Source organism: Phascolarctos cinereus, unplaced genomic scaffold (genome assembly GCF_003287225.1).
Source record: "Phascolarctos cinereus isolate Bilbo 61053 unplaced genomic scaffold, phaCin_HiC Scaffold_4;HRSCAF=312, whole genome shotgun sequence".
NCBI classification, from domain to species: Eukaryota; Metazoa; Chordata; class Mammalia; order Diprotodontia; family Phascolarctidae; genus Phascolarctos; species Phascolarctos cinereus.
Window position 1 is genome coordinate 300,600,799 of NW_027555847.1, and position 24,111 is coordinate 300,624,909.

General features: G+C 36.4%; 1 long non-coding RNA gene across 2 annotated transcripts in view; it reads left to right on the forward strand.

Moving 5' to 3' along the window:
* Positions 1-24,111, forward strand: part of LOC110222247 (uncharacterized) — a 124,906-nt gene that overhangs the window by 14,094 nt on the left and 86,701 nt on the right. The window lies entirely within an intron of this gene.

Below are 24,111 nucleotides of genomic sequence, written 5' to 3' on the forward strand. Positions count from 1 at the left end.
TAGTGTTAATCACAATTGAAGCATGGATGATGAAAAAAAAAATAACTACTACCTAGAGGCAAACAAAAACCACAAACCAACCCATTTACCTGTTAAAACTTGTGAGAATTTTCAGTAGTAGACCAAATAATACAATTACCAACTATGTCTCTATCCCCAGTGAAATATTTGAAGAGGCAGAAGGGGAAAGTAATAATTTGCTTCAATACTACAGACTGGAAGGTGTTTAGATAGCCCTTGCGATCACAAATCAGAATGCTGAAATCATGATTAACAGTAAATTAATGGAACACATAATTTATTAGCCCTCATTTTTGGTTCTCTGGCTAAAGATGGCTGAAAAGTATCTGGTAGGGCTCACTAAACACCCTTTTCCTACCCCTGTTGCCCAAATTTGGACAAGTGGGAAAAAACAGAGAGATAGGAAAGAATGGGGAAAATCACAAAATCCACCTTTCTCTCTTTCCTTAGTATTGTGACCTTCAGTTTATTTATTCATTTAAGAGCTCTGACCACTTGAGAGAGTTGTTTGAGAGTTTTTCAAGGGGCAAGAAGGTAGCTGTCTTTCTCCAGGGAAAGTGACATTTTCTTGTTTTCCAAGGTTACAGTTATTCCTTGGTGCTTTTAATGGCAGCATTCACCACTGTGAAGCAGTTACTTGCTAGTGGGTAGGTGCTCTCCTCAGCCCTCTTAATGCTTCCATTAACTACATTAGCCACAGGGGTCCCCACAGCCGAACCCTTAGACTACAATCCAACTCTGAAAACTTTGAGGATTACAACAGTACAAGATAAAGGAGAAGAACCACATCTCCAGTTTGATCTCACCCCTGCCTCTCCTGCCACCAGACCCATTACACACATATAGTATTTCATGCAGCATTTTAGGAGGGGCATAACTAAAAATCACCAAGATGGAAATTACAGTATTTTTACATAAATTGAAATCCAGTATAAACTATTTAATAATTTTGAGGTTAAGTTTTAAATTCTATGTGAAGATTTTAATAGTTTGTTGTTTCTTTTAAAAAAAAATTACTAGCTACAGGTAATGTTATAAGCCCTAGGATACGTGAAAGTTTTGGGCTTATTTTGTTTTGTTTTGTTTGAGACTGAGTCTTCCTATCTTGCCCAGGCTGGAAGTGTGGAGGTCATTACTGGCCTGATTCCATTACTAATTGGCATGAGAGGTTTGATAGTTTCCAACTTGAACCAGTTTGTCTCTCCTCAGGCAGCCTGGTGACCCCTTGCCCTTATCTCGCCTTCCCCCACACACTCCCAGGTGCTAACTATTTTGCTACTGGATTTTGTGTAGGCACTCCATTACCTTAGGACACCTCAGTTCAGAACTCCAGAGCTCACAGGGTCCACCAGCCTTAGTCTCCTTTTATGGGCATGATAGGTATGCCCAATCACACCTAGTTTGAAGGTTAATTCTAACATAATGTCAACAAATCCAGTCATGCCAGTGCTGCAGCTGGGTGGGACTAAGTTTTCTATATTCCTCCAGAAGTCTAATTTTATGTCTTTGATCCCTAATCATTCAGGGGATCCTGGAAAATGATCCACTCTTTATCATACTACTGAGTTTAAAAAATGGTAATCAATGTTTTGACTACTATATCAAGGCTAGGGCACATTCATTCTCTCAGCCCTCACACAATGTTATGTTATTCTCATGTTATGTTATGTCTTGTTATGCCAATCCCAGGAACATAAAATGACTATGTGACCTATAGGAGATGGTTAAGAAGGCATAGCTACTGCAGTCACCTGGAATAAAGAGCATCTACTACTTGCTGCTTACTCTTAATGTGGTCACATTGAAGTGGTCACATTCAAAGACTCCTATATAACCTAAAGTGACAATTCACTAGATTAGAACAATTTTGACAAGTAGTGACATTCAATCTGCTAAGAAAATTAGAGAAGATAATGATAGCTAACATTTGCATGGTACTTACTGTGTGCCAGGCAACGTGCTAAACACTTTACAATTATTATCGGATTTGCTTCTCACAACAACCCTGGGAAGTAGATTCTTTTATTATCTACATTTTATAGTTGAGGAAACTGAGGCAAACAGAAGTAATGTGACTTCCCCCAGCTTACCACATAGCTAATAAATGTCCAAGGGTAGAAGAGAGTTCTATCCACTTTGCCATCTAACTGCCTCTGTTAGGAAATGATCCTTAAGGCCCTTCCAGTCCCAAGGCCTGTGATTTAGGAGCTATTTATTTAGCAGAGAAATCTAATGTAAAAGACAAATTAAGCAGATATTGTGAACAGCCTGGATAATGATGACTTTTGACCAATTCTCCAAGGGAAGCTCAAACACTGGGTTTCAGGTCAAAATGGGTACCTAAATCCAGGCCAAAATAAGGTCTGGAGGAATTTAGGGGACCCAATCCAGGTTCAGCCCAGGATGCTAGCCTATTTCAGTAAGTGCCTAGTCCCATGGGTCACTCAGGCTTTCCATCATTCCCATCTCTCTATCCTCTCAAGTTATCCTGGTTCTTCTTGATAACAAAAATTTGGAATGAATCAGTCCTTTTCAAGGTTTTCCAGAATGTCTATCTCAAGAACTTCTCAGAACGGTATATATCTTCCCCTCATTATGCCCTACTTCTGCCCCACTCCAGCCTACATGTGAATTCCTGTAATTGTAGGAAATGAAGGAAATCAGAGTAATCACGTACCTCCCTGAATTCCTCTTCCATGTTAGATCTCTCCTGTTTAAAAAAAAAATTCCCTGAATAATCCCTTTCAGTAATGCAATAATTTCGCACTTGCCTATAAAAGAGGACTATTAAAATAAATGCAGGTGATGAGAGACCCACTGAGCATCATCATCTTTCACGGAGTCAACAACAGTAACCAGTCATGGTAACCTTCTTCAGAGGAACTTACTAAACATTTATAGCTCTTTTCTCATAAACTACTACAGACCTCTATGCAGAATCTGGCATTTTTTTTTTTAAAGTATACACCATTCAGCTACGATGCTTACTTGAGAAGTTCTAGTATATCATACTAGCCGAGATTTTAAAGTTGTTACAGCCCTTTACTATATATATTTTACAACAACCCTGCATCTCTCCACTTCCCCCAGCTCCTGCTCTTTTATTCTATGTATCTCCTTTCTCCTATTTGGTACACAAGATATAATTTTACACAGATATGATTTTAATGATTCCAACAACTAAATTTTCTTCCGTCAATATCACCCCATAGCTCCACATGCTATTGATACCTTACTTTTGGTGCCCCCTTTTTCTCATTATGACTGCTCAATTATTACATGCCTCTCAATGTATCAGACTTTTATTTGTCTTTGTCACACCCCTCTTTCTTTCATTGTCTTTATCTTACGACTGCTTACCTAATTTGCATAGAACTATCTCTTTAATGCATTATGGGTCATATTACTACATTTTACTTCCAATGTCTCCCTTTTGTCAGTCTTAGAGTCACCCTACTATTCTTATCCCATGCATTGTCCACAGTAGCTATTATGATGTCACTTCATCATAGCTTCAGTGGAATGGTCTAACATATCTAAACTGATATAGATTTTCCACCTTCTTGATCTTAAAACATTTCAATTAATTTCAAATGGTATGTTTACTAATAGGTCAAGATTCAAAAGTATAAACCTATTACCTCTAGGACCAAAAGAAATTTTGTCAGTAATTACATAGGTGAAGTTGAAAGGTGTTGTACTAATAGAAAGACATCTCTGATCTCAAGTCCAGATTCCCTAATACACTCATGTCATTGGATTAGCAGTGCACCCACCAAACGAGTCAGTTTGAGGATTGTTGGTAAGTTTCATTGCTGTTTTAATTTAAATTTGAAAACAGATAATTGGTGGAGTTTTGGCCCACCCCACTTATCACTGGAGAAAGAACAATGCCACATTCTCCAGGGGTGACTGAACCTGAGTGTTTCGGGTTCTTCCAAACATCTCAAGTCATTTCCAAATATTTTCAATGCAGCAAAACCCAAAAAGGATTTTGGCAAGTATGTTTTCCCTTCATTTTAAAACCCCTGCGTATTTCAAGGGAAATGTGATCCATATGTCTTTGATTCATTTACACTTAAATCATCTAAATGCCATTGTGTAAGAGCTATTTGATGTACAAGAAGCCTACAAGCCTGTTTTATAAGCCTTTTTAAGCCTTTTTTCTTTCAATCAGAAAGTCATGTTTTGCCGGCCCTAAACAGAACATGAACTGGGAAAGGCTCAAGTTCACTTCAAAACTGAAAACCCGCAAAGTTTTGGGTGGCTTCTGTACTTGGCAATATGTTCCCCCTTGCCTAACGATCACAAACACCCAGCATTTCTCTTCTCTGTTTCACATGTAGTGAGAACAGGGTAAATCAATTTTTGAATCACATTTTACTTGTAAAATTCACATTTTGAACCTCAGTTATCTACCAGGCACTGCCAGAAGTTAAAATAGCAACACTTGAAAATTAGGCTTTTGCTCTAAAAGGGCAAAACAGTCTATAAAGTACATAAATTACTGCTTCTGTACATTTATTTGTTTGACAGGTTTAAGATATAAGTGTGGCTTACATATGGATTTTCAGAATGCCAGATTGGATGCTCTATAAGCTACAGTCACAAATGTAACCTCCTTTTTTTTTTTGAGACTTATGTTTGGGAGAATAGAATTGGAACAATCTTGCTGTTCTGCACAAATCTAATTGCTGTGTCAAAACAGCAAAGGAGCAGGATGAACATTTGCATTTTTCTCATTTATTGGTCTTCTCTATGGCACTTACATTAGTGGTCAAGGAGAAAACAGAACAGGAATCTCGCCTAGAAAGTAGTTTCATTCTTTGTATTGGCATCCCCACAGCATCTAGCACATAGTAGGTACTTAATAACATTATGCTTGCTGATTGATTGATTTCTCCCTGGCCCTTCAAATAGTGGAAACTAAGTGTTTTCCCACATCTTGATTGGTGAATTTGAACCTCCAGTTTGGGGCTTGAAGATAATCAGAAATGATTGACATTCATAACTAGTGACTATGGATCCATTTCTTCCAAATGGACTAGAGTTAGTGAACTGGGGGGCAAATTAATCTATTCTGTTTTTCAAGTACAAATATTTTCAGCTAAAGTTGCCTCCTTGTTTTTGTGTGGAAAGATCTCAGTAGCTGCATTTTAGCTAGAGGGAAATAAGAATGACATGTCTATCTGATGAGAAGTGATATTTGAATTTGCATACAAAAGCTTCCATAATGAAGAGATTCTATATGTATATAAAACCAAAACAAATCTAATTATGTCTTATGTCCTGTCTTACTGGTTCACATAAATGACATGCCCATCTTGTTTGTGTAATCAGAAGAATTATAAATTTAAAGTTGGGGTGTGTGTGTGGAAGAGTTGGGTACTAAATCTAGCAAACAGTTAATTATGCTGAGATAATTAGATAGCAGAAAGTGCTGGATTTTAGCTCTTTTTGGTAGTAGTTTTCATTAACTACCAACTCTTCACGATTCTCGGCAGGCAGAAATGATTAGTATTCTATTCTTAGTTTGACTGACAAAGAATAAGACATTCTGAAAGTTTGATAGAAGACTTTACATTGACCTATTCAAAAATTATCTATTTTTTAAAATAGTCTATTATATTTGTTAAAGTGACCCAATGAAATTTTAAAAGCTAAATTAAATTCAAAAAACATATTATTCAGTTAATCACATCAATACCATAATTTCTGGTATTAATTTAACATACAAAGCAAAGCATTTGATTTTTATTTATGATTTTTCTACTGTTTCACCCAATTGTGTAAGAAGGTATTGATTAGAAGCACACCATAAGTTAATAATTCTGGTTTACCTTATCGAAACTTCAGGTATTTTTGTACATTCAGTATATCCAGAGTTTGGATAACAATTCAAGAATTTAAAACCGACCCTCCCCAATGTATATGGTGTATTTTATGACCTAACCATGTCTTTCTGCTTCTTTCATTGGGAGGATCATGATCAGGAGGGAAGCACAAGCGTATGGCAAACATGGGGCTTCTTTTGCTATCCTAACATTACAAACTGCATGTTCTCAGGGCTCACTGATTTTACCACCTGGGTCTGGCTTAACTTCTTGGTTTTGTTATATTGGTAGAAGTTTCATATTCAGTGGACAACCAGGCATCCCAGAGTAGTCTTTAACTCTAATCATTTGTTGTTATAAAAAGAAATGGAATCTCATGAAAAACCTAGTCTTAAAAGTTTCAGAAATTCCAACTTTCAGCTGATTTTCAAATATTACTTTCACCATCCCAGTATTTGTGATTTTGTTGATTCTGCTTCAGTAGACTTTAGAACCTCAGATACACCTGAAAACTATTTTGAAAGTTAAAAAAAATGCTTTTCAACAAGGAGGGAAAAAAAAAGATTGGCGTTTTAGGCAAAGGATCAGATTAGTTCTTATCTAAATGATTTTGTTCAACCCTCATTTATATGTCCCTATTATATAAAGTGTTATGAACTGAGTAAGCTCCGATGCTATGGAATGGAAGGAAAACACTAAAAAAATTCATTCAAAACAATCTTTAACATTTCTTGTGTAGTTTTTTGGGTATTTTCTTTTTTTTGGTTACCAATATACTTTAAAATCTTGCTTTCAATTTTTTTTTCTCTTCATCTTGAAGGCTGTATAATCTTCAGATTGAGCTTCTCATCTTAAGGTTCCTATATTTGAAATGCACCATTGCTGTCAATATATTAATAATTATTTTTCCTGTAATTTTTCCTTTACATACTATATTCCTGAAAGTATTCTCTGTTGCATCCTGCTTTAGGCCAATCTACAAGGAACAACTCAGTTTACATAACAGGTAAATAAAATTGTGATGATTCGACTCAAATTAATCATTAGACTACATTTCGTACTTTTTCAAGGTGATTCTCTAACATGTAGTAGCTGTGTGATCTTGGGCAAGCCACTTAAGCTTAATGAGTCTCAAGCAATTCTTTAAGACATCAACCAAGTTATAGTTGGAGATATATCATCTACAGGAGGTGGAAAGCTACTACATCAATGAAAGACTAGATCTTTGATACTCTGACTAGGAGGCTATATGGTACAGTGGATAGAACCAGCTCAAGAATCTGAGCACTTTATTTCAAATCATAACTCTTACATATATTACCTGTGTATCCTTGGATAATCAAGTCACTTAATCACTTTGGGCATTACATTACTCACCTGTAAAATGGTGGGGGAGGGGTGGAAGAGATTCCTTTTGAGCTTACTTCTAGCTCTAGGTCCCTAATCCTATGATTTAGTGACAAAATGATTTAGTCATACATTCTTTTAACTGGCAACCTTTCCTAATGTTTCATTTTGGCATTTGGAAAGGTCCATGATCCCATTCATGTAGGCACTTTTTCCATCTGGAAAGACTACTATTCAAAATCACAATTGCCTTCTGATTTGATGTATTTCTTGTCCTATGAGTCGTTGGATTATATATAAAATGTTACAAACTTTCCTCTAAGTCTTCTAACTTGTTTGAGTATGAATGAGACACTTGAGTTGTCCATCAATTATCTTTTACTCTTACTATATAATCACTAATCTCCCTTGCAACTCACAAATTCATTTAAAATGTCAGTCAAGCAATGTTTATAGAATGCTGATGATTTGCAGGATATATCGTAAAAGGGAAGTCTGGCCATTAATTGGAGAATGACAAATCAAGTTGTGGTATATGATTGTGATGAAATGCTATTGTGCTATTAGAAATGATGAGGATGATGGTTTCAGAAAATGCCTGGGAAGACGTATGTGAACTGATATAAAGTGAAATGAGCAGAACCAGGAAAACATTGTACACAGAAACAGTGATATTGTAATGATCAACTGTGAAAGACTTAGCTACTCTGATCAATACAATGATCCAAGATAATTCAAAAGGGCATGGGATGAAAAATGCTAACCACCTCCAGAGAGAGAACTGATGAATTTTGAGTGATGATTTAATCTCACTTTTTCACTTTATGTTTTTGGCTTTTTTATTTTTTGCAACATGATTAATGTGGAAATATGTTTTTTGTGGCTTCACATGTATACTTGATATCATATTGCTTGCCTTCTCAATGAGTGAGGGAGGGATGGGAAGGAAGGATAGAATTTGGAACTCAATTTTTTTAAATGAATGTTAACAATAAATAAATAAATAAAAATAAGCATTACAAAATACTAATGATTTATTTGAAAATGTATTTACATGCAACTTTTTAGTAACACTCATTTTTAAAAGAATAGTATATTTGTCTGAAAACAAGATAGCCCAATCATCACTTTCATTGGAATTACAATGTAATTGGTTAGATTCATCCAGCAGTTTTTAAACTTTTTTGTTTTTTGGTGTTGTGAACCCCGTTGGCAGTCTGGTTGAGCCTGTGGACCCCCTTTTCAGAACAATTTTTCCAAATTAATAAAATAAAGTAGGTAGGATTACACAGGAAACCAATTATATTCAAATGTAATTGTCATAATTTTAAAAAAAATGTATAGACCCCAAATTAAGAACTCTTGCATTTATTATGTTTGGTAGTCATATAAACAAACAGGCAACTATTTTATAGTCACTAGTTAAGTGCTGATTATAATCAGTGCCTAGCTTATATTAGATGTTTAATAAATGTCGAATTAATTTTTTTAAATCTCAAGGTGATATGACAGGTTTACAAAAAATATCACCTTCTCCTTTATACTGTTAGCTCCTTAATGTTTTTACCTTTTAACTCATCCTTTCTGTGACAGCTGGGCTTAGTTTAATATACCTTCTCTGTTTCACCTCATCTCCCAGGCTGTGCTATTTATTCTTTTGCATATAGTCTTAGACAATTTCTGCTTAATGGATTGCCAATGGTAATAAGCTCGCCAAATAAACATCAGCAAACTATGGAATATCTGGTCTACTTAGTTGCTAATTTGTTATTGCAGTTTTTTCTCAGTGTGTCTAGGGCAGTTGTTTCTTGATTTCAAACTACAATATTAACTCGTACTCATAACATTAATTATATGAGGGCAGTAGCAATAGATTGTTCAGCTTTTAAAATACAAAGCAAGGAGTATACCTTTTATTTGCAACATTGATTATTCTCTCCACCTTATATATAGATAGCCTTCCCTATACAGTAACCTTGATTAACAACTCTCTCTGCCTTAAGATTTTTTTTTAAAGAGTTGGCCAAGGATAGAGAGTGAAGTGACCAGAGCCAGTTATACACTAACAACAAGTTATACAGTAATAACAACAATGTAAGGGAAAAAATGACTTTGAAAGATTTGAGCACTCAGATATAGTCAATGGCCAATTATAATTCTAGAAGACTGATAATGAAACATGCTACCCATCTCTTGACAAAGAGATGATGGATTCAAGATAGAGAACACATAGATTTTCAGACACGGCTAATGTACAGATTCATTTTTTGATTATGTAAATTTGTTATAAGTATTTTGTTTTTCTTTCCTTTTTTCCACCCTTGGGAAGCTAAGAGGAATTAGGGTTAGGTACAAACAGGTAGTTTGTCTGTCAATATGCTTTATATTAAGTATCTTTTGCATGTATAAATAAATTATCTCTCCCATACAGGATTCATTTTCTTTCTTTCTTTCTTTCTTTTTTCTTTTTTTGGTGAGGCAATTGGGGTTAAGTGACTTGCCCAGGGTCACACAGCTAGTAAGTGTTAAGTGTCTGAGGCTGGATTTGAATTCAGGTCCTCCTGACTCCAAGGCCAGAGCTCTATTTGCTGTGCCACCTAGCTGCCCCTTCATTCATTCTTTATTTTTTGTTGTTGTTGTTGCTTTTTGTTTTTTCAGGATTCATTTTATACCTTGAGTATCTTCTATTCCCACCCACCCACCCTCCCTTGAGGAGTGCTGACATTGAGCCAAAATCTAGGTTTTAAGTAAGTCATTCGAAGGGTAAGGACATCCTAACCCCTCTCGTTAGAAACCAGTCTTCCCCAAAGCTGAACCCAGTCTGGACTACATGCCTAGGTCCAGAGCAGAGAAACTACTAAGTAGAAAAGGAACTATCAGAATGCCTCAGTCCTCTGGGCCAAAACATAGTTCTTAATTTCAGAAATGTAAAGTTGGAAAAACAACTTGGAATCAAATTATAGAGGGTTTTAAATGCCAAGTCAAGAAATCTGTATTTTATGCTAGTGGCAATAGAGATAAATAGGTGTGTGTGTGTGTGTGTGTGTGTGTGTGTGTGTGTGTGTATGTGTGTGTGTGTGTGTGAGAGAGAGAGAGAGAGAGACAGAGAGAGAGAGAGAGAGAGAGAGAGAGAGAGAGAGAGAGAGAGAGAGAGAGAGAGAGACAGAGAGAGACAGAGAGAGAGACAGAGAGAGAGAGAGAAATTAAGTATTTACTATGTCCCAGACACTGTGCTGGAAGCACAAGTACAAGGAAGCAAGAGAATCCCTACTTTCCAAGATGTTACATTCTAATGGGGAAAGACAACACTTAAGGGGGGAGGGGGCTCGAAAACTGGAGGTTGAGGCCTGAGTAAAGGTCATTAGATTTAGTTAATAGATCACTGATGAGTTCTGGGAAAACAATATCAGAATTGTTGTACCAAAAGTCAAAATCAAAGGGTGTGAGAAGTGAGTGGATGAGAAGGAACTTCAAAGCTGCAAGTATAGAAGCCTCCTTACAGGATTTAGGCTGTGAAAAGGAGAGATAGAGAACTGTGACTTTAGTGTCAAGTGAGGTTCTGAAACATTCCTAAACACTACTTCTGATCATGAGATCTTCAATAAAATCTCATCTCACACTGGCTCATGCCCTCATCCAGAATCTTTCTCTAGGAAGAATCATCACGATGTAACTCATTTTAACTTGCCCTTAGTGGTAATAGACTCCATTCCTATAAACAATCCAAGGAATCAGTGGCTTTTAAACCCAAGGTGCATATTCAGGGTGGCCATGAACATAGCAGAATTATTTCAAGTCTCATACATTTGCAGATTGAGCCAGTAAGTCATCAGACTTACTGTGCTAACTGAATTCTGACTCCCAGTCCAGAACAGTTCCAATCCCTATTCTTATCTATCTACACCTACTTCTCCCAATCCCTGAATCTTGGCTATCACAACCAGCTTTTCTTGACTCCCTGACCCCTGGATTTTGACACTATAGACTCCTTGATAACAAGCTGGCCTTGATTTTTCACTTGTATTTTTTCACCTTTAGGATTGGACCTGTCCCATCTCCCTTTGTAAGTGCCTTCAGGGCTTACGATATCCTGAGCACTCCTGGGAGCTGGAAGCATTCTTAGCCCAGGCTGAGAGGGTAGGACACAGTGCATTTTTATCTAAAAGGAAAGGAGGAAGGGAGTGTCTTAAGAAGGTGTGGCAAGAAGAGAATCATAGGCTGCTTTGCAATGTATCACTACGATATTTTTATCTTAGAAGAGGAAATTTCTAAAATTGAAGTGTGTTCTCAGAATACAGCCATTTCATTAATAGTTATTGCTTTCTATGTGTTTTGCTTTTTAATGTTAGTCACTGTATTTTGTCTTTTATGTCCACGATAGCTAGTTCCACACTCAATTGGAAAGGAAAAAGAATATCTATATTTATATCTATGTTTATATACACATACACATATACACACATGTGTGTATATGTGTATATATATATACATACATATGCATATATACACAAACACATATGTATGTATATGCACATATACACACATACACATATATACACACATATGTATGTATGTATAATGTGGGATTTGTTTCTAAAGTTGTAGTTGCCATCAAGGAAGTTATAAATATGTCCTGATGGGAGTCTCTTCTCTTCTCCCATCCTGGTCAGTTTGATTAATTCAAACAGGTTGCAATTTGACCTTCCAGAAAGTTATCCCTTGCTTGGTGATCTTGAAATTACCTAAACTGTAATGCTAACTACTCTCTCCTCACCCCTTCTTCTGTCTCATTAACACCTTACTGTTATGTGTGAAAACCTTTGGGTGTCTATTGGATCATCTTATGGTGACCAAATAAATTGAGCCCTCCACTAACTTGAACTTGCTGCTAGTAATTTGGAAAGCTTTCAGTAGTTTTCTAAATGGTTTCTTCAGCTTTTCTTGAGTCATTGGGTGTGGTGAATCCCAGTCAATTCTATGAAGTAGCCCAGGCATTGTACCCTCCCCTCTCTCCCTTCCCTATTCCAGCTCCCCTTTACAGTTTGTCTTTCTCTGTTAGACTATAAAGTCCTTGGGAGTAGGGACCATATTGTTTTCTTGTTTTTGTTACCCCAGAACTCACGTGCCTGGTTCATAATGAGTGTTTAATAAATACTGTATCATCTATCTACATATCTGCCATCTAATTACGTTGTATTTTTTTTGCTTTTACATCTCCTTCATTTTTGAATATATCCCTCCCAATTCCCTATGCAATGAAACATCTCTTCTAACAAAAGAAAGAAGAAATAAAAAATCAGTTCAACAAAACCAACCAATATATCACTGGAGTCTGACATTTTATGCAGTGTTCCATACTCATGGTGCCCCACCCATACAAATAGGGGAAGAAAGTTCATTTTTTTCAACTCTTCTTCTGTGTCAAGCTTGGTCATTATAGTCATATAGCCTTCAGTTTCATTTGTTGTTCTTCCCATTTCACATTGTTGTAATCATTGCATAGCAGTCCAGAGATGTGGAAGCTTTCCCTTTCAGGAATTTGATATTTACTACCAGCAAGCTGCCCTTTCCCCACGTATGTTGCTTTGCATTTATCCATACCAAGTTCCATTTATACATCATTAAAATCCTCCTGTGATTTTTATCAGCTTGTGAAACTACATTTTTGAGTTGGCACAGAGCTAGCACCAGGCATGGGCAGAGCTGATTTTGGGAGATTCTGCCTCCTGTCTTGAATACCCTCTTTGAATTGATAATAGTGGCAGTGTCCTGTTCGAGACAAACTCTTAAACTGTATCATTTACACAGCTTCACAAACCATAATCTCACAGTAACTAAAGACCAAGAGGTAAAGAAGTCATCTATCAAAATTAAGAGAGAAAAGAGAAGAGATACAGTAGAAGTCCCAGTAATTTTAAGTATAAGAAGGATAAGAGTAAGTCAGAGGTTTAGAAATTATTTATATTATAGTAGCTACTAGAACTAAAAAGCAGTATTTTTTTAGAAGTTATCTATGGTGTAATCAACATCATGTATACAGTCGTGTCAAAGGCAAACAAAAAAAAATTTCTCCCTAGAACTGGTTAATCACAATCAGAAAAAATGCATTTATTTATAATCAGCCATAATTCCTCTAATATTACTCAGCTACTTGAATGGCTTTCCAATGCCTCTCCCCCCCTACCTTATAAAATACAGACTCTTAGTCCGGCTTTGAAGCCCTCCTTTGTTCTGATTTCAATGTATCTTCCCAGCATTATGATCTTCAGTTCCTCCCAGTTGACCTATTCTAGTTCAACTGGATTACTTGCTATTATCACGGTTGTGTTTTGAACTTTCCTATCTCTTCACCTTTGCTCAGTCTAATGCTTCTAACTAGAATGCCCCTGCTAGTCAGATCCTTACTAATCATTCAGACCACTAAGAAGAGTCCAGAATCTGGAGTTGCAGAATGTGAATTCAAATTACATTGCCTGGTGCTTACTATATCGACGACCTCAAGCAAGTCATTTAAATGCACCTCTCTGCTTCCTCTTCTGAAAGACAGCTTAGTGGATAGGGTGCCAGACAGAGTTAGGGAAACCTGGGTTCAAGTCCCACATCAGACATCTCCTAACTATATGACCCAATTATTAATTTCTCTGCACCTCAGTTTTGTCATCTGTAAAACAAAAAGGCCTCTGATGACCTTTACAACTCAAAATCTGTCATCTGCAAAAATAAGTTGCGCTAGAGTACCTTTGAGGTACATTTCAATTCTGGTTGTATGATCCTATGATGCTCCATGAAGCCTTCCTTGATTTCTGACCGCACTCACAACCTTCAGCAAGATATGATCTTTCCCTATGCAAAAAACAAAAGGCCTATAGACAGTCTTTGGTGACGTTTGGATCTGTCTTACTCTCTTTCTAGATTTTAACCTTCTTCACGACAGAGATCACATCTTAGCATTTTTTTCACTATGACCTATATAGTAGAAAGTACTCACTAAATGTATTGAATGAATGAGTCCATGTGCTGTGATCTTAAAAATAAATTCATAAAAAACACCAAATAAAACCTTTTTAAAATAATAATGTATTCTGTGTAGTAGAGGAATACATTGTATTCACTTATGAGTGATGCTTTTATGTGTAAGTGATGTTACTCTCCTTACTCCAGTAAGACATGTAAGTTTGTTTTGCTTTGTCTTAGTTTGTTTGCAGCAGGGGTAATGGATTTTCATGGATCCATCCACAATCTCTTAACATAAATCTGCAGGATGACCAGCGTGTGGTCATGGAACAGAGCAAGTCAAACTGACCCCAATGGGCAAAAAAAAAACCCTATGACCTTCTTTTTATTAACCTTGTGTTCTGAGCTAGTCACAGACAATAGGTATTTGTAGCTGATAAATTTAAAATTAATAATTAATTAATTATATTAAAAACTGTGAACTAAATCTTTCACTTGGGGACAGTGTGCAATTATAATAATCCTAGGAATAAATATGTGTATTATGTTGTATACATATGTAGTCAGAGTAAAAGAGAGAACTATAGCAATTATCTGCTTAACATAATTCATATAGAAACCATTTTAGTCTCAATTAGTTGAATTGTTGGGTTTTTTTACTTTTTAAATAATTTATCGTTTAACATCCTTTTCTTTCTAAATTTTGAGGTCCAAATTCTCTCCCTCCTTCCCAGCCCATCTCCCACCCACTGAGAAAGTAAGCAATATGATATCAATTATACATGTGAAATCATGCAAAGCATATTTCCATATTAGCTAAAATTAAGAGAAGAAAAAAATAAAGTGAGAAAATTATACTTTAATTTACACTCAGTGTTCATCATTTCTCTCTCTGGAGGTAGATAGCATTTTTTCATCATGAGTAATTTGGAATTGCCTTAGATCATTTAATTGATTATAGTAGCCAAGTCTTACAGAGGTGATCATCATTATGTCATTGCCATTACTATAAACAAATAATCTTCTGGTTCTTCTCACTTCACTTTGCATCAGTTCATACAGGTCATGCCATTTTTTTTTCTGTAACAACCCCCTCATCATTTCTTACAGCATGATAGTAATCTATCACACTCATATACCACAATTTGTTCAGCCATTCTTCAACTGGTGCCCATTCCCTCAATTTCTGGTTCTTTGCCACTACAAACAAAAAGAATTGCTAAAGGTCCTTTTCCTTTGATCTCTTTGGGATAAAGACTTAGTAGTGGCATAGCTGGGTATAGGTATAGGTTTAGGTATGTACCTATAACATACATATATCATACATACATATATCATACATGAATATGTATAGGTATGTATGTTAAAGTCCTTTGGAACTAGTTCCAAATTGTTCTCTAGAATGGCTGGAACAATTCATAACTCCACCAACAGTTTATTATGGTAGCTATTTTCCCTCATCTCCCCCAGCATTTGTTATTTCCGATATGTGTGAGGGGGTACCTCAGAGTTGTTTTAATTCACATTTCTCTAACTGATAGTGATTTAGAGTATTGTTTTATATGACTATAGATACCTTTGATTTCTTCTGAAGACTGCATGTTCATATCCTTCGACCATTTGTCAATTGGGGAATAACTTGTTTCTAATAAATTTTACTCAGTTCTGTATACATTTGAGAAATGAGGCCTTTATCAGAGAAACTAATATTTTAAATTTGGGGACAGTATGTAATTGCTATAAAATTTTGATATTATTCCATTCATATGGAACCTTTCAACAAGGTACAGTTTCTTTGTCTATCTCTTTCAGTTAGCTCTATTTTTGTTTTTGCTTTGTTTAAGACAACATTTGCTAACCCTGCCTTTTTTACTTCAGCCAAAGCATGTTAGATTCTGCTCCAACCATTTATATTAACTCTGCATACATCTTTCTGTGTATCACATTTACACACACAATTATGATTACTATGCATTTTCCTCCATCCTATTTCCTTCCATTTTTTCTTTTCTCTCTTTATTTTGTCCCTCCTCAAAAGTCTATTCTGCTTCTGACTGCTGCCTCCTTTAATCCTCCTTCCCTTTCATCGTCCTTCCCACCAATCTCCCCTTTCTCTTATCCCCTTCTTCTCCTATTTCCCTATTGGGTAAGATAGATTTCTATATATATCTGTGTGTGTGTGTGTGTGTGTGTGTGTGTGTGTGTGTGTGTGTGTGTGTGTGTATTCTTCCCTCTTTGAACCAATTCTGATGAGACTAAGGACTAAGCATTGCCCACCACCCATCCCCATTTCCCTTTCCAATATAAAAGCTCTTCCTTGTACAACTCTTTTATGTGATAAAATTTCCCCCCTTCCAACCATTCTCCTTCTCCTTTTCCCCATCACTTCACCCCTTCATTTTTTTTTGTCATTCTGACAAAATTGAGCCACACCCATGGCCTCTGTCTATGTAACCTCCTTTTAACTTCCTTGATAATGTTAAAGTTCTTAGGAGTTACGTGTATCATCTTCCCATACAGGAATGTAAAGAGTTTAACCTTATTTGAGTCCCTCATTATTTCTCTTTCATGTTAGCCTTTTTATGCTTCTATTGAGTCATATGTTTGAATGTCAAATTTTCTACTCAGTTCTGATATTTTCATCAGGAATGCTGCAAGCCTTCAATTTCATTAAATATCCATTTTCCCCCAGATGGATTATACTCAGTTTTATTGAGTAGGTGATTCTTGATTATAAACCTAGCTGTTTTGGCTTCCATAATACCATATTATAAGCCCTCCACTCCTGTAATGTGAAAGCCACTAAATCTTACGTGATCCGATCCTGACTGCAGCTCCATGATATTTGAATTGTTTCTTTCTGGCTTCTTGCAATACCTTTTTTTTTCCTTCACCTGAGATCTCTAGAATTTGGCTGTAATATTCCTGGGATTTTTCACTTTGGGATCTCATTTAGGAGGTAATCACTGGATTCTTTCAATTTCTATTTTACCCTCTAGATCTAAGATTCAGTACAGATCTCCTTGATAATTTCTTGAAATATGATGTCTAGGTTCTTTTTTTAATCATTTTTTTTTTGGTAGCCCAGTAATTTTTTAAATTATCTCCCCTTGATTTACTTTCCAGGTCAATAATTTTTCCAGTAACATATTTCACATTTTTTTCTACTTTTTCATCTTTTGATTTTGTCTTATTGTTTTTGATGTCTCATAAAGCCATTAATTTCCACTTGTCCAATTATAATTTCTTTTTTAAATTTTTTTGTAAATTTATTTATTTTTAGTTTTTAACATTTACATAGACAAGATTTTGAGTCCCAAATTTTCCAATTATAATTTCTAAGGAATTATCTTTTTTCAGTGAGTTTTTGCACTTCCTTTTCCTTTTGGCCAATTCTGTTTCTTAAGGTATTCTTTGTGCCTCTTTTACTAAGCTGTTTAATTCTATTCTGTTTTCATAATTTTCTTGCATTATTTTCATTTCTTTTCCCATTTTTTCCTCCACCAATCTTATCTCTTTCTTTAACTCTTCCAGGAATTCTTGTTTGGCTTGTGTACAATTAGCTTTTTTTTTGAGGCTGTTTTTGAAGCTGTTTTCACATTGTTATCTTCTGATTTTATGTCTTGGCTTTCCCTGACACCATGGTAGCTTTCTATGATCAAATTATTATTATTGTTATTGTTATTTGTTCTGTGCTCATATTTCCAGTCAATTTCTTCCTTCCTTCCTTCCTTCCTTCCTTCCTTTCTTTCTTTCTTTCTTTCTTTCTTTCTTTCTTTCTTTCTTTCTTTCTTTCTTTCTTTCTTTCTTTCTTTTGCAATTGGGGTTAAGTGACTTGCCCAGGGTCACACAGCTAGTAGGTGTCAAGTGTTTGGTCTGAGGCTGGATTTGAACTCAGGTCCTCCTGACTCCAGGGCTGGTGTTCTATCCACTGCATGACCTAACTGCCCCTTCCAGTCAATTTCTTGTCTTTGAACTTTGTGTTAAAGTTGGGATCTGTTCACCTGTGGCACTATTCCAAGCATTAGGCTTTATCATGCTGCTGCTTTCAGGGTTTGAAAATTTTTGATGCTTCCAAGGTGATATGATCCAAGAAGAGATGTGATCACTCTTCTCCTGGTCTGCTTCCCTGTAGCCACGAGCAGTAGCAGTCCTCTTAGCCCTGGAACAATGACCAGTTCCCTTGCTGTCCTGCAGTTGATTTGCTTTTGTAGAAATCTTCTCTGCCCTGGAACTGCACCCAGAGCTGTGTATGGGCAACGGAATTACCAATAAGTGCTATCTTTGCCTAGTGACAGAAGGGTCCCCTGTAGTCTCTTTCTGAGCAGGTGTCCAACCTTGCCGGATCTGGGATGGGAGCTCCTGAAACTGCTGCTGCTGCTGCTGCTGCTGCAGTCTCTGTTGCTGTCTCTTCACCTACATTCCAGTTAGGCCTTTACCACAGAGTCACAGACTTCTCCTGCTGACCTCCTAAGTTTTCTCAGGCCAAAAAAATGTCTCACCTTTATCTTTTGTTGGCTCTTCCCTCCAAAACTTAATTTGAGGCACCATTTTAAGGTTGTTTGCAGGGGAATGTTGAGAGAATTCAGCTGAGTTGTTGCCTCTACTCTGCAGTTTTGGCTCTGCCCCATAATTGGATTCTTTAAGTGAAAATGTTTTGAGGATTGTTGATCTGGATAATGGCATCAATTACCCATTTTATGTTGTCTGCATAGACATAGTTGGAGAGTTTTCTTTATACAACTCCAGTAGCTACTACTGAAAAAAAAAAGTAAATTTCATCAATTCTTAGTGAATAAGGTCAAGGGTAAATTTAACTATAATGGATCATTTGAATAGTTGTTTTTAGTGTCACTACAGACTCTGCAGAACACAAAATGAGTTGGGCTTTTCAGATTTATAGTGCATAGTTTAGAACTATTACTAAGATTTAAATATTATTTCATTCATTCTAGCACTGGGAAACACCTCTCTGCTACCTTTGCGATGAGAAGAGAATCTGCATGTCATTTTCTTTAAAATAGCAGAAGTAACCTCTGACATTGTAATAGAAAAGAAAGGAAATAAAGGAGAGAAAGAAGGAAAAGACCAAAGGAAAGAAGGAGGGGAGGGAGGGAGGGAGGGAGGGAAGGAGGAAGGAAGGAAGAAAGGAAGGAAGGCAGACATAATGATGTAGACATTTCTTTGACTATCAGTCAGTCCAATGACATGAATTGAATACCCACTATATGCCAGGTTTCCATGCTATGTATTCTGTGCTATGGGAGAAATATAAAAGAAAGAAATTGCAAGGTTCCTTTATCTAGGAGTTTTCAATTTAGTTATATATTTAATATATATGTGTATATACACATGTATATGACATATACATGACACATGTGTATGTGTATAATAAAGAACATTTACAAAAGAAACTACAAATGAATATAAAATACTGTAGTTCAAAGAGATATTAACACCTGAGAGAAGTGGTTAAAATAAGATAAGGTTAATAGGGAAAGTCTTCTGGGAATAGGTGAGTTTTTACCCAGGTTTTTGAGGGAGTAGAGAGTATCCGACTTGTCAGAGAGATAGGAAAAGTTTCTCTAGATAAGGAGGATAGCATGTGCAAGGACATGAAAACTTCTACAAAGGGCTTGTTAGTTTATGTGAGCAAGTATTAAGAAATTAGGCTTTTGAAATGAGACAAAGTCATAAGTTCTAAGGACCAGGTACAGAAGCTTGGATTTGAATTATTTTATTTTCAACATCTTTTTATCTAGAATTCCATCCCTACTTCCACCACTCTCCTCCCCAAACTACACTTAACAATAAAGGAATTTCACTGTCAGCTCCTTTCCATCCTGCTATCCCCCATCTCAAAAATTATATGAGTTTCAAGTAAGCAAAACATACTTCCTCCCACCCCCCAAAAAAGTTAGGGATGCTTGTGGTAAGAAAAATATTCTAATAACCATTAATGAATTTATTGAAATATTATTAAGTGTGAGGTTTTAAAAATAGTTTAGGAGGATAAGTTAGAAGGCAGATCTGATTCTTCACAAGGGCAATGGTTGTACAAAAAGACAAACATGGAACAGAATTGTCCTGAGACTGAGACCTCAAACCACATATGGGCAATGCAACAGAATCCTGTACCCAGTGTCATCAAAGAGTCCCCTGTAATCTCCTCCTGACCAGTTGCCCAACCCCCTACCATCTGTGAGGTAAGCTCCAGAATCCATAGCCTGGATTCAGTTGCCCCCAAGGCCTGCTGCTGGCTTATGAGGGCACAGCCTGGGCTGGACTGTGCTACACTCTCATCTCAGTGTCACAGGCCTTTTCTGTCAACCTTCTAAGTTGTCTTGGGCTGGTAAATTATTCTACCTCATCCTTTTGCTTCTCCTGTCACTTCAGAATTCATTTTGAGGCATTATTTTAAAGGTTTTTGTAGAGGAATTTGGGAGAGCTCAGGTGAGTCCCTGCCTTTCCCCCACTATCTTGGCTACCCTCTCTCCCCAATATTTGTTATTAAACCTCATAGGGTTGTTATCAGTAAAGCACATTGCATACTATGTAGTGTGATATGAATGTGAACTATTATCATTATTGATCTTAAACTTAAGTCCTAAAATTATTCAATTTGGGTTCAATTTAGTAAGTGCTTTGTATCATAGGGTATAGTAGAAAGATCATTAGACTTGGAGTCAGGAAAGTCTTGGATTTGAATCTCACCTCTCACATATACCGACTGTTTGGCCTTGATCAAGTCACTTAATGGGAGTTTTAGTTTTCCCTTCACTCCTGTGAATGTGGATAATACTTATGCCCACCTCACAAGGTTCTTAAGATGATCAAATGAGGTATATAAGCAATATACTTTGCAAACATTAAAGTGATATACAAAACATGTTATTATTATGACATAAAAGTAGGTCAATGTACTATTTATATAAATGAGCATAAAAATTTTATACTAAGTATCATTTTCAGAACATATTTCAGTTCTCCATTTTGAGGAGGGGAGGAAGGGAGTTGTCTTAACCTTTGAATTCTATCCAAAATGCTTTCTCTGTTTATACCTGTTGCTTCTCTAAGAGGATAAATATGCAATTCAAAAGCCCCTTCTGTTTATAAACATCAGCTAATCCCCACTGGCAATTGTACAATTAGGGTTAAAGGTCTAGAGTGGTGTACAATATGAACCATCACACATGTGCAGACTCTATGTCTGCACAAGTCTTCACTGGGTTTAGGTCTATTTTTATATATGTGACCTCAATAACTGAGCCTAAGTGAGAAGGAATTAGTGAAAAGTCTGAATTACAAAAAAAAAAATTAAAAACATTTTAACCAATTCTGTATTGAGGGGGAATAGTCTAAATTAATGTTGTCTCTGATGGTGTAACTTTGGGCAACCCACTTAACTTAACTGAATCTCAGCTTTCTCATCTGTAAAAGGAAAGTGGTCAGCTTGGTGACAGTATCTTCTGTCTCTAAATAAATGATCCTCTCAGGATTGTGCTTTTGAGGAGAGATTTGCAAACTTTTTTTTTTTAAATCTGTGAACCACTTAGCTTCCAGCATATTGGTTATATATTCTTTTTAGGAAGGCATGGGTGAGAATCACACTGGTCAATAAGGTGTGGAAGAGATTGTAATCTATAATGGTAGAGGCAATATTCACTGCGAAGATCTCTGCTTCATCAGAGTTTCCAAAAGCCACTCTGAAAGGTCAAAAGGACCACATAACCCACACACTTACCAGAAGTTTTCTTTGATATTTTAGCAGTGGGTTATCTCATTGATGTGGTTAGTTCTTCTGAAAGTAAGGATTAAGAGTCATTTATACCTTTTTGTCTTGTCTTATTCTTGCTTAAGTCTCCATAAATCCTCCTAAGAAGACCAATTCAATGTACTAGCAGCTTTCTCTGATACTTTTAATATTTCATAGTGTTCATAATTTGCATTTTAAAATAACACCCTCCCCATTCAGATGTCATAGGAAGATTGACTGCTTTTGATGAGATACTAATGAGGTGTTGCCTTGTTTTTAATTAAGTAAAATGCCAGAAAACAAAGTACAGGCATGAACACATTATAAACATGCAGACCTTGAAATTAACCCATGGAACACATACTAGACATCTGCAAGTTGTAATTTTTGATAACCATTTCCTTGAAAATAATCACAAACATGAGAGATATATCCAACAAAATATAGTACTTCTACAACTACTTAATATTATGAAATAAACAACATCACTTCATAAGCTCTTAATAATATAATGTTAATATAATACAGAATACAACAAACAATTAAATGCCTACAATAAAGGCCATAGTACTAGGTATTGATAAAAATACAAAATTTAACCAGAACTTGGTCCCTACTCTCAAGGATCTTATATTCTAGGAGGGAAATAAAATTTCAACACAGATAGATATGATAAATGATATTACATGCCAACTGCATTATAGAATTACAAAATAAAGTGCTATATAGATACACAAGAAGAGGGTATTATCAGTGTGGAAAGGGGGAGAATCAGGGAAGACTTCTTGAAGGGGACTTCTTGAAGTTTCCATTTGAGTGGGACTCTGAAAGACAGGAATTCAGTAGAAGAGAGGAAAGAAGGGCATTTCATGTTTAGGAAACAGACTGTCCAATTGAATGGAGGCAGGACAACACAGTACCTGATTGACGTTGGGGATCGGGAAAATTAGTCATCTTTGGGAGGAGTAGAGAGCCAGTGAATATATAGCTGAAAAAATGAGTAGGTGCCAAGTCGTAGAGGACCTTGAATGCTTAGCTGAGGAGTTTGAATGCTAGTTGTTAGTATTTATTTGTAGTCATGTGAGCTATTTGAAGACTTTTGTATTTGTATCTATCTCTACTACTTGGCATAGAGTCTAGCACTTAAAAGAGCCTTCAATAAATGTCTGTTGATTGGTCAGTTGATTGGTTGATAGCCACTAGGGAGTCATTAAAGAATTTGGTCAGGTAAGTGACATGGTCAGATTTATGCAAAAGAAAGCTAATTCTGGTTGCAGTCTGGAGGATGTGTATTGGAGATGGGTTAGAAGAAAGGCGAAAAGTTCTATTCAGGGACTATGGCAATGGTATAGATGGGTCATAGTTAGAGGCCTCTACTAGACTACTAATAGTGAGAATAAGTAGGGTAGGATGGATTTAAGAGAGATTTTGAAGATAGACTCAATAGGATCTACTAATTGAATGGCTATGTGGAGTGATGGAGAGGGAAAGAGAAGAGCCAAAATTTATTGCAAGGTTATGAAATGGGTGAACAAGGTAATGAATGCAGACTACTATGTATAGCAAAATGGAAGTCATAGGAAGAATAAGTTTCTGAGGAAATAAAATAAGCTCAGTTTTAGACATGGTGTGTTTGAAATGCTGACAGTACATGCTGGTTTTGATGCTCTGCCCAAAGCTGAAGATACAGGTCTAGAGCTCAGAAAAGAGGACAATAATGGAAATATATGTGACAGGTGAGCTCAAGAATACTCCTGGCTTCCTGCAACTCCCACTGCTGAAATCTTTGATGTTGCCCTACCCATGCCACATCCCATATGATATGAAAAAGTCCTCATTGTATGTAGTTTTAGCATAGAGTGGAGATTTCTTGAAGAAGGTATGAAATTCCCTTGGCAAAATTAACTTACTGATACCATATGAATCTTTGCCTTATCCTGGATAACCCCATTGACTGATTCATGACCAACTCATCTACTTATGCTATGCCTGAGGACTTCACTTTCAAAAGAAAGAGGTGATAGAGGGCGGTTGATGAGGCAGGCTCCCCTCTTTTCAACAGAGTGATGGTGGATTACAGTCATGGAATGTCACTTGCCCCATGAAATGCGGTGGCACTTGCTGCTTTCTTTGTTACAAGGGGGAGCTCTTGGCAGTAAAAACATATCAGAAAATGATAGTGGAATAAACATAAAAAGT